The following is a 12,077-nucleotide window of genomic DNA, read 5'->3' as shown; positions in this document are numbered from 1 at the left end:
TATGGGTACAGTCAAAAGGCAAATTATTTTTCACCCCTTATAAGATAACTTTACTTTTTTCCGAGACATTTTACATAATCATTGAGGGGGAAGGCGGTAAATCCCAAATATTAGGGGATAGAGGAGTGGTTCCTTATTTCCATATGTGTAAGCATTTCAACAGGGTAACTCAAACAACTAAAGAGGTGACTCTTGGTTTATCACCATGTAAAAGGAGAATTGGGCCTGCAGGATGTGTTCTCAAATATGGTCAGCTTCCACAGACTGGTCCATAAGAAAACATCCAGCTCCAAGGAAATTAACATGAATCTAAGGACCAGTCATAAATCGCCAATCCAACAAAATACAGGGATATCTTAGTGAAAAATCCAAAATGGATCAGAAATCCGAAAAAGATCCTGCCTGTGGAGTCCATAAGCATGATGCCTGATATCTGTAATCAGTACCAGATGCTACTTATACTTGGTGTGGAGCCTATAACAAAGACATGCTGGACCCATCCAGCCCAAGCAAGAGGCCTTGCAGATTAAATTTGTATTAGTTGGAGCCTGTAGATTGCTTTAGCAAGCAAAATTGAGCTTGGGTGTTAAGATGATCTGGATCAAGAAATCTAAATTAGGTTTCTTCCTTAAAGAGAAACGAGCACATTTTGGCACTGTTTTTTGTAATGGTTTTAGAAAGAAAATATTTGGAAACAGATGCAGTATGTTTCTGTATATTAAATCCAGTCTGTGAAATAAAACTACTCCCTCTGACTGCACAGAATGGTCAGAAGACTCCTGGAACAAAATCCTTCCTAAATCTCATGTATGTTTTAAGGAAGACTCTTGAAACATTAATAAGTGGCGGGCGGATGGCACGTTCTGACATGCACTGGGAAGTACGCACAGATAAAATGCAGGGTGGTTGGTGGTGGTTAAAAAGAAAACAAGATCTGGGCTTCCACTTGGAATATCATAAGGTATGGAGCACAGCATAGTGCATTAATGGTGGCTATTCTAGCATAAAATGAAAGCCACATTTGAAACAATCTCTGCAGCCCTGGTTTAGGACACTGAGGAGAGTAATATAAAATGACTCCAGGGTGGAGCACAGGTTGCTGGAGGAGGCAGCCTCTGCTGTAACCTACATTATTTTTGTAGTTAGAGAGAAGGGAAAAATGTTGCTTTGATAGGAAATCCTAGTGAGCAGGCACATATGGACAAAGTATTGCCAGGGGGGAGTTAACCCCTGAACAAAGAGCTTGTATAGCCCTGCCTGCTACACAAGTCCCACTGTCTGGAGAACTGGCAGTGCAAGTAGTGCCTAAGAATCCTGCTAGGTGTTTGCAGAGGGGTAAAATGCTCCATTTCCTTGGCTGCTCTGAAAATGCACCATGCCAGACCTTGCATTACTCCCCGTGGAGGTGTATTTAAGTGTTGGCATGTTCCTGGCATCCTTCATCAGTAGAGGGGCTGGCCTTGCTCCCCTGTCCCAGCATCACTGTGCAGTCGAGGTTGTGGCTGGGGCTGGGAACCAGTACCAGCCTTTTTCTCCACTGGCCCTTCCATCTCTCTACCTTATCTCTTTCATGCTTTTTCTGGGATGCCTGGTCTTGTCCTATTTTGTGCCACAGCTAAATCACTTCCAGTACTGCAAGTGGGGGAAGGCAGGGAGAGCACCTGCAGGCACCATCCTGGAGCAGATTGCTAGCAACATCATTGGCCAAATTAATCTTTTCTGGTAGATTTGGAAATCCCAGTATGAAACATGGGCAGTAGTGGGTGTGCAGAGCCCTCCCAACCCACAGCAGCACCTTGCTGCCTCTAGCTAGTGGCTGGCAGGTCTCAAATGCATTTTTCCTCTATCTGTTGACCCTTCAGGTTTATAATGAGATGTACATTGCGTACTGTGTGTACAGAGTCTTGTTGCTGGAAGATTCAGATTGCTGTTCTCATGCAAAGAAAACGAACCCCGTCAATAGCTGCCTTCCCCTAGGCTGCTGAGCACCCTGTGCAACATTTTACACTCAGCAGAGCTTAGCAGAGTTAAAAATAGTTCTTGTTGTCAAAATATTTCTTGGTAGTAAAAATGTCCTTAGGATACTCTCTGAAATGGTAACCTTTGGACCAAACAGGATAAGAAAAAGCAGAACATAGTCTCCAACACGGCAAAAAAAAAGTTTGTCTTAATTGCGCAATACAGGAGAAAGGTTAAGAGCGGAGAAAACTGGCATCACCTTGGGGAGGGAAAGAATGGAATTTAAACAGAGATCTAAGGGTGAGTACATAATGTAAGATATTACATCTTTGTGAAGTATTTTTCCCTTGGTGCCTGAAAGATAATCTGGGAGAAAATGTCTGGCTCTGTGTAGTGGATGGAGGTCTTGCTGGGAGGCTTTGAATTCAAGGGAGGGGAAAACATGGCCTTTCACTTTTTTTTCTTTTTTAAATGGATAATGTAAATTTTAAATTTTGCCCAAACTTAGATAAGTGTATCCACCCTGGAAAAAAGAATAATCTTAGTGATAACAGATTGTTTTGAGCAGATGCATGTTCCTGTGTAGTCTCAAACCTGGTTCAAACTCTGTGAAGAAGGGAATGTATTAAGTGAACTGAAATTAAAATTAAACAGAGGACATTACTGAGACAAAAGCAAACAGCAAATAGATATCGAGAGATGAAAGATGGCTTGATGATTTTTTCATGTTAATAACTGTAACTGGTGTTAGATGTAGCAGATAAGGCAAATTGCTTTAAGACCATGTGATTTCTAGGTTATTACTCTCTTTTATTTCAACAGTACTAGTAGATTTCCTTATACTGTTTTCTGCTCTCCAATGTTGAGTAACTGCTTGGTATTTTGAAGTTAAATACACTATATTTAATATCATGTAAATCTTCACTGTTGGGTACTAAATGATATTGTATTACTCTGGTAATACATACTTACCTGAAGTAGAGAACTGCTGGGTGGAAAGGCTTTGTCCCCTATAGATTTGTAGTAACTTCTAAATAAGTTCTACAAACACATGAAGAAATGAAATAAAAAATGAAGTCAGAGCTATACAATGTAGAAACATTACATCACAGTTTGGAATTTCATGGGATTCCAAAAGTGGGAATTTTTTCATGTACATAATTTTAAAAATGATGAGCTTATAAATAAACTGTAAATGCTTACAATCAGCTCTAAAGTGGCTGCTTACTAAACTTTGTCAGTGTTTCACAAACAGCTCTCTGCCCATAGCTCAACCTCTGGCTAATGGTGTGTATTTGGAAGATGTATTCCCGAAAAGGGCTTGTGGGGAGCAGTGGGAGAGGGTTATCAAGACAGTCAGTCTAACCTCACACGCCCCACAAGAAGACCCCCGAGCAAACAAAAAGCAGTGCACTGAAGAGATTTTCTTAGAATTTCTGTTTTGAAGGCTGCTGAGCTTTCCTATTTTAAATATCAACTAGCCTTAACATAGGAAGTTCCAGTGTAAGCAGTCTGTGTCTGTATTTTCCTTAGAAATCAGTGACTGTATTTCAAGTGCTATAAAAATTATAATTGTGGATAAATTCATAGATTAATATAATTGAGAAGTTCAATTCCCCAACAGCTTGTATTTTGCCTGAGAAACCCTGCCTTCTATAAGAGGAGAAAACAACTCTGACTACAGGCCATATAAGTGAGGAGCACAGCTGAAGAGCTTGCTGACACACAGGGACAAGATATCAGAACTCCCCTGAAAATCACTGAAAAACATCTCATTTCCTACTATTTGTATGATGGGAAGAATAAGCGAGTGTTTAGCAGTAATTCTACTACAGCTCTTGCAATGGCCTGTCTGCCTGCAATTTTCACATAAAACCCTGCTAAAGATTAAGGGCTGGGGTGTTTTCAGCCAGACCTGGAGCTGTTTGGAATTTTTTTGGTCATTGGCATTTTTCTGTACACCCCATGAACTTGTGGTGGGTTTGCAGCCAGCACAAAAGGGTGTAACTCCTAGCTGAGGCCTGGGTGGCTCTGGGGGCATGCTGGCTGTGGGCTGTGGTATTCAGTTCTCCAGGGCTGTTTATAGTAGTTGTGTGTTGGAGCTATTAAACTTGCATTAAAAAAAACAAAACAAAACAAAACAAAACTTTTCTTGTTCTTGTGTGCAGAAGAAATGCTAAGGAAAAGGTTTTCTTCGCGGCATTCATCTCATAGTATAATAGCATGTGGTGCAGAAATGGGGCTTTCTAGATGTGGTGTTTGCAGAGACTTTTAGGGAACTCTGTGGTCTAAAAATGCACTGCATTGCCCGAGCAATCTGTGTGGAGATCCACACAGAGGTCAGGGAGGGGATTTTTGTGGCATGGCTGGGGCAGAATGTGGCCTTTGCAGTCCTTGGCTCTGCCTTGGCGTGCTAAACCCTCTTTTGTGTAATTTTTGTGGTTTCTGGCTGAATTCTGAAGTTTGCTGTTTTCTTTTAGGAAAAATGGAACATCATATTGTTGTTTTGGGTTATATGCGGTCCTGGATGCTTATGTGTTTTCAAAGGAATTTCATTTAAATCTCTATGTTCATTTTCCTGCCCATCAGATCCACAAAAGTCTTGGATCTTAGGAACATGTACCATATAATTGGTTTTATCTCTGTGTGCTGTGTGTCAGGGGCGTTAGATATCTGGTGTGCAGGACACAGCAGCGTTGGGAGAATGTAAATGTCTGTGTCTGTTGTAAAGAACAAAAGTTACTGGTGCTTCCAGGTTCTGAAGGTAATGCTTGAGATAAGGCTTAAATGTAGTGAGGTTTAGGTACTCGGGAACAGACGTGGCACTTATGAAGTCTCCTCAGTTGCTTCCTCGAAGTGTTAACTTCTGTACTGACACATTAGTGAAACTGATTTCAGTGACATTTAGTTTGTACAAGTGCGGCTCTAAGGTGAGTAGTTTTTCTGAATGCGAATCAAGAACTTCTGTGTGCAAAGAAAATGACAAGTAAAGAACCAAAAATAACGGCAGTCCCAAAAATGCCATGTAGCATTTTCCCTGTGCAGTGGCATGGGATGCAACTGCAGCTTCATTAGTGAAGTACCACTCTGGCTTTTTCTGCGGCCTTTTTTTGACTGCCATGTGAGACAGTTTCATCAGTCCACAGTTTCTCCATCTTTAATCTTCTCCATCCTTCATTTTGTACTCCTGAAATTCAAGCTAGAAAGAAATTTGATGTGGGGCAGAAGAGGATGATCTGTTCTAAGTCATTCTCCCTGTTGTTTGCATATGTATGAAGCCGGTTTTCTTTAGATAGGCTTGCTCTACGTGTTTATAAATCAATGCTTTATCTGTAAAAAACCATATGACTCAAATCCTGTTTTGGCTTATATCTCAACAGATTACTTTGAAATGCACAGCTGCATGTGTGTGCATAAAATATCTAAACGCTATCAACATTCTCCAAAATAAAAGCTGAGAAGATTTAAGGTCAAATCCCTCGAAATTTCAATGGGATTTTGGCTCCCAAGTAGACCTAGAAAAGCTGTCACTGAACTGTGAAGTGCCCAGCAGGACTTTCCTGATGCCCAAGAGCCTGTTTCTGTGCTCTTGTCCAGGGCACTTTGGTCTTGCCTGAGCCTGAGCAGCATATCTGTCTCCTTGTCCCATGGGGACCCCCCATGCTGCATCCCTCCCTGCCGTGCCTCCTCAGGCCAGCCGGAAGAAATGTCAAAAGCCAGTGGCAGGGCGATGGGGAGAAATGGGTTCCCACAAGCAAACAAGCACATGGCCAGCAGTAAATGTATCTTAAAGCTGACACCTTCTCACACCCCCTGGCTGCTTCTGCCTGGATCTTACCAGGCAGCATTCTCCATTTTGGTTTGCATTTTAATAGGAAGTTAGGTCGTATTTTGTGGCCCATAGGATAAGCATTACATGGAGTTTTCTGGGCTTGCAATATCATAGGAGACTGTGCGGGATAATCCCTGTGGTCTCATTTCTGTTTATGACTGTAGCCTAAATAGTTAGGGACGCTAAAGGAGTCATCCCAGAGTGTGATTCCTGCTCCAAAACTCTTTTGTATTATTATAATAAACAGGTCGTGGGCACAACACAAGCAGGTTTTAGGGCAGGGCCTCAGGACAAGCTGTCCTCCCACATGAATGTCCTGAATTTGGGATTCTCATTTAACACAGAGAAATATAGTTAAAAGAAGAGGTGATGGAGAGGCCTTAGAGCTATCTGGAGGCTGTTTACTTTCCTAGGAAAATAATGCCGGTGGGCATTTTGCTCCTCTTGAGCAGAGGCTGCTGAAGTTGCTGTCCGTATCCCGGATGAACTCCCCAGCCCCTGTGCTCCTCAGAGGACAGACGCAGCCATCACACCCTCCTCTCGCTGCGCTCAAAATCGGATCTCCGCTTTTTAAATGAAGGGCCTTATGAGTTTTTTTTTTCTCAGGAGATGTCAGGCCATGAATCATGTTTGGAAGGGAGGCGTTTCCTGGTTAGCAGCATTGAGCCCCTGAAAGAGGCACATCACAAGGATTGAAAGCTCCCCTTCCGGTTGCCTCTAGGTATTTTAACCATTGGTGTGTTCAGTTTTTGGCATCTAAGTGAGCTCCTGTGCTGCCTGGGAGCTGCGGAACTGACACCAGGCTATCCATTTCACTCCAGGGAACAAAGCTCAGCATTTCTTCTGTCTCCCTCTGAACTGCTGTCTTCTTCTCAACTCCTGGAAGGCTGAAGATCACGCTGAAAATCCTGAAAAACAGGAGGGACTGTTCTTTCTGTGCAGGGTAGTACTGTATGTGAGAGCCAGGAGTCCTGTGAGCAAAGCTAATGTGTTACAAGACTGCTTGACTACAGCATGGGACTTGGTGGAGGTGTTTCATCCTTGTCTATTCTGATTATGGCCTGATCTGCTCACTCGTTGGACAAATATATATATATTTTTTTAATACGGTTACAGTGGTGGGTTGCCCCTGGTGTAAGTCATCAAAAGATAACTGTGACCACAGTTGTACTGTTGAGACTCTGGAAGTAAAAAATGCAATATTGGGTATAACCTGACTGCTATTAGGCCTGCTGGGAACTGGCTGCTACACACCTGAAAAATGGCCGTGAGATGCTAAATGACAGCCCGTGATGAAGCCACTTGGCTTTGGCACATCAGGCCACGCTCCAGGGAAGAAAACAACCCCTGGCTGTTGCGTGGAGGCGGCACTGGGGATTTTAATTTGGATGCCCCGAGTGGAGACGTGTTCAACGGGGGCGGCGCGGGGGGAAGTCTGCAGGGTGGCTCTTACAGGAGCGGGGTTTGGACGGAGCGAGCGTGTGGAAGGGAAAAACACGGTGCCCGGAGCGGGTCCCGCGGGGACGCGACTTGTGGCGGTCCCCTGAGGTGGGTCCGGGCCATCCCCGCGGCGGGGGCGGTTTGTGCGGGAAGCGGCGGGGAGGAGGCGGTCGCCGGGGCGGGGGGCAGGGCCGGGGCCGCCGGGGCTGGCACCGGGCACCGGGGGACACGCGGGCACACGCGGACACACACACGCGCTGCCGATGCCCCCGGCCGCGCCGCGCTGCGGGACGCCGCGCGCCGCCGGGGTCAGCGAGGTCAGCCTGCCCGCCTGCGCGGAGGCCGGTGCGCGGCGCGGCGGGGCGCGGAGCGGGGCGGGGCGGGGCGGCGGCGCGGGGGCCGTGCGTGGCCGCCTGCAGCCGCGCCCCGCGCCCGGGAGGCGGCGGCGCCGCCGAAGGTGCCTCCCCGCCGGCAGCGGCAGCAGCAGCAGCAGCCACCGCCACAGCCACCGCCGGCGCGCAGCGGCTCCGCGGCTCAGTGCCGGCAGGTGATTAAGCGGATGAACGGGGGGCGGCCGGCGGGGATTAGCCGCGGCCGCCAGCTGCTGCGAGGAGGAGGCTGAGCCCGGCGGAGGGACGCGGAGAGGTGCGCGGGGGGCGCGGGGCGCGGCGCGCGGCGGCCGGAGCCGCAAGTTGTGGCGGCGGCCGGAGCGGGGCGGGGACGCGGCGGCCCCGGGGGGCACCGGCCGGGCGGCGGGTGCCGGGGCTGCCCCGGGGGGACCCGCCGCCGCCCCGCCGGCGCTGGGCAGTCCCCGGGTGCGGGGCTGCGCGGGGGGCGAGGGGTGCGGGGAGCCCCCCCCCCCTCCCCCGACCCGGGCTGGGGGCTTCTGGGTCGGGGCTGGGCAGAAACTTTACTTACAGACTGGCGTGAGGGTGCGCTGTCCCGTGGGGACGGGACTCCGTCCAGAAGCTCCAAACCCTTCGTTTGGAGAAAACCTTTACAACTCCGGTCACAAAATGCTTTCCTGTAGGACACATGAATAGCAGATTTTTAAAATGAAAGCGCTGCTGAAAGCCTTGCAGAGGAGCTTCGCTTGGCAAGCTTGCGTACTGAAGGCTCTTAATAAAGAAAATATATTGTCTTCCAACTGGATGCAAAAAATAGAGCTGAATTATCACTTCCTAAATCTATCATGATTCCTGGCTTTCAGTTAGGAGAGCTTTTGGTGGCGTTCAAGTGCCACAGCCATAATGTTCTCTAAATATCTCCTAATCCTCAAGCAAACAAAAGTCTGTTGGTGCTTAGTGGGTTTTGTACATGTAGGGCATAAGCGTACTTCATTCTTACTTCATATTTACTTTGTGTTGATACAAATTCAATGCTTCTGCTCAGCCCTGTGTTTTGGCAGGGTCCTCTCTTGCAGCGGAACTGGGGGGACCTTCTAAATGAAGCTAACAAGTAAAATATGCTTTGAAATGTAGTGCAGATGGGAAGCGTCTTAAGTATTGTGTTGCACAACAGTGCGCTCTCTATGTGTGCCATTCAGCTCACAAAACTCTAGGTTTTATGAATGCATCCACAATCTGAACTGGACCCTCGCTGTTCAGAAATACCATGCATTAATGTCTGGAATAGCAGCCGTTCTGATGAGAGAGGTTAATTCATCTCTCTCCTGACAGTACTTTTGATGCCCGACACCTCTGGTCAGCGTGTTTGTTAGAAGCCTGTATGTGTCCTAAGTTTTTAATTCCAAAATACTCTCAAATTGTTGAATAAGAAGACTTAACTGTTGTTTGCTGGCTCAGGTGGGTGGTTTTAACTTTTCTAGAGCTGTTCTGTGAGTTAGGCAGCTGTCTCTTGCATCCTAAAGCATTAGTGTGGATTGCTATTTCATACTGACTGATAGTAATAGACTGATAGTAGCACCCTTGAGGTTCTTCACCCCAGTTTCTTTACCCCTACATCACACCCTTTCTTGACTGTAGGGAATGTCTCTGGCTCCATCTCCTGGCTCAAAAAGAGGATCCCCCTTTAGGGAGCGGGTGTGGAGAGGTGGTATTGGTAAAAGGTGGGTGAGAAAGGTGATGAAGCCTTCTCGGACTTGATCTTGGGACCTGTTACAGCATAGTACCTCTAGCTTCCAGCTGGAGTGGAGATTAGGTCCTCACTTTTTTTCATGGGAACAGAGCCTGTCTCATGTTACTTTTTCTTATGTCTTGGAAGGATTTTTGACGTAGTGACTAAATATTATCATGGTATTTAGAAAATCATAATTTAGTATTTAATTCCTCGCATAGATCTGCTGGAAGGGTTAGTCATCTCGCCTGATATATCTCCGTGCGTAATCTTTTGGTGGAAATGTGTTAATGATATATCCTTTATATCATGATTTTTCTGCATGGTCAGGAAAGTGTGTTGCCTGCAAATTATTAATTCACTTGAAATAGAAAACCTGGGGCAGTATGGAAGGATCTTGCTGTGATTTAGCAGATGAATGACTATGCATGGACTTTGAGTGTGAGCAGAGGGAATCCTATTCTGCAAGCACAGTGAGATGGCAGGGTCCGTCCTTTGTGGAGGATCTTCTGTATTCCCTATCTTTAGTGTAGAACAACTTTCTTCAAGTGCAAAAGGCAGGAGGGAAAAGAGCCTTATCTGGACTGTAGAACCAGGGTACCCGTCATACCTGTGACAGATGGACTTCGGTATCTACCCACTGTACCCCAAAGTGAAAGGAGAAGGTGATAGACTGTTCTGACACTGATCATCAGTCCTTGACGTGCTGTTGCGGGGAGCAGAGCAATAAGGTATAACTCTCTGAAGCTGGCAGGTATGTGAAGTTACAAAGATCTCTTTTGTTTCTATATAGATGTCGTGTGTATTCCAGCAAATGCCAAACAGGGCTATGTATGTCAGTGCCATTTAATGCTTCATTCTTCATTCTTCATTCATTTAATGCATCATTATTATTCTTCAAAGTATCACGTGGGCTTAGGGTAAGAACTGACAGTGACAGCATGGTGTAGTGTGGGTACTACCTATTTTTTTTAATTTGTGTGGCGCTTTTGGTCAAAGTGGTTATAGCCCTCCCTATGGACACTAGTTTTTTCTGCCCTAGTGCAGTGTCTTCTGTTTTCATGCAGAGATGTTCCTCCTTGCACGTGGCAGCAGGGGAGCCTTGGGAAGAGGACAGCCTCTGGTGGGCTGTGGTGGCCCAGGGCTTTTCTCTGGCCATGCAGAACTTCTCCCTTGAGGCCGAACGTTGGTGAGTCTCTGAAAGCGAGGTGTGTCCACGGAACCTACTGCAGAGGGGAAAAAAAGATTCTTCTCAGCAGATTTTCTCTGTGTATCTTCTGTGCCCAGCTTTTTACCATGCTTTGTGCCTGCTATGACCACAGAGCCACCACCATCAGCCCTTCAAGGCTGAGCTGAATTATTTTCTGACTTACATATCACCAAGAGACGTGTCAGCTACAAGAGATTCCAGCTGCAGAACGCTGCATGTGGCGTGTCTTGTTCAGTTGTTGTTTCCTTAATAAAATTGCTTGTTGGGCATAAAGAACTGTTGGCTGGTTTGGGTGTTGGGGTTTTTTCCCCCTCCCTGTTTCTGGCCCAGGGATACAGCAGTCCAGTTGTATTCCCTCTGGCTTGTTTTGTAGGTTAATTTAAGGTACAGTCCACAGTTCTGGTAGAGCTGGGATTGCAGAGAGCTTGAGGCAGTAGCCTGTTTAACATGTGTGGGTAGAAATGGATGCTTTCGTGGGTACCGTGTGTTCACAAAGGACAGCAGAAAGGCAGCAGCCCTTGAAGAATACTTCCCGGGATTTAACTGGGGAGCTGCCTGTAGCCAGCCTCGTGAAAATGCTGGCTGCAAGGACTCTAGTGTAAAGTTTGAGTTATCTGAGCATGCCCTGACTTCACACACAGACTCAGGCACACACGCTTTCATCCGCTGGAGGCTGAAATATATTTCTTCAGAGTCCCATCACTTTTCTTCTTCCTTGTTCTTCCTCCTCCTCCAGACTTTTTCCCTGGTAGCTGTTGCTCGGATGGAGAGGTTCAGTTCGCAGCAAAGACAGCGCTGTGTGCGAGATGGTGCACAACCTGCGGAGCAGGATTTGGTACCTCTACTCTACCTGATGGACGGGAAACATTTTGCTCATTGTAGGAATGCCAGCACTTCTGGTTTAAATGCACTCAGTGTTTTGCTAGGCTGAAGACTTGTAACAGCCTGAGACTGCTAATGAGGAATAATACATTCAGTTAAAATACACAGTGGAATTCCATTATTGTAGGCCAAAATGTAGTAAATGAGTGAGAGCTTAACCCAGGATTCAGGGAAAATGTTGCCATTTCTGCAGAGTGCTCTGTGAACATTAATAGTGATCAGTGATTGAAGTCACTTGTCACTTGAGCCAAAAGCTGGTGCAGATGCTGGCCCATTTTCCAGACTTGTAGAGAACTAGGGTGCATAGAAACACTTTGACTTCAGGACCCAGACTCAGCCCATCTGTTATCCCAGAGGTCCATCTCCAGGGCTTCTTGTTGTGGGAAGGTGGTTGTAGCACTCTGGGTTGTCTTGGTGCAGGGCCACCTCAGGTCAGGTAGATCCCTAGAGCATTAGGAGACTGGCTCTGCTGCTCCTAGACCTGCATTGGATGCAGCATGGACTGTGTTTGCTTAGCCCTGCGTTGGAGTGAGCTGGCCCAGGTGTGCCAGCTTTGAGGCATGTCATACCTGTGCCATGTTTTAATAGTTCATATACAGCTGTCCTCCTGACAGTGGGTGATGGACTAAATTAATTTTATGTAAATCTAATGTAAATCTGAAACGTAGGTCAGACACT

At 46.5% G+C, this 12,077-nt stretch overlaps 1 protein-coding gene across 4 annotated transcripts in view; it reads left to right on the top strand.

The window, feature by feature from the left end:
• Nucleotides 1–12,077, top strand: part of PDZD2 (PDZ domain containing 2) — a 139,831-nt gene that overhangs the window by 14,798 nt on the left and 112,956 nt on the right. Inside the window, exon 1 of one of the 4 annotated variants that reach the window (XM_074931335.1) lies at nt 7,715–7,876. The exons of the other annotated variants lie outside the window; for them this stretch is intronic. The gene's annotated coding sequence lies outside the window, so the exon portion shown is untranslated. Of the gene's footprint in view, nt 1–7,714; nt 7,877–12,077 lie in introns of those variants that run through there. 4 annotated transcript variants of the gene reach the window in all.

This window comes from Athene noctua, chromosome Z, assembly GCF_965140245.1.
Source record: "Athene noctua chromosome Z, bAthNoc1.hap1.1, whole genome shotgun sequence".
Lineage (NCBI taxonomy): Eukaryota > Metazoa > Chordata > Aves > Strigiformes > Strigidae > Athene > Athene noctua.
This window is presented reverse-complemented; position numbering and strand designations above follow the sequence as displayed.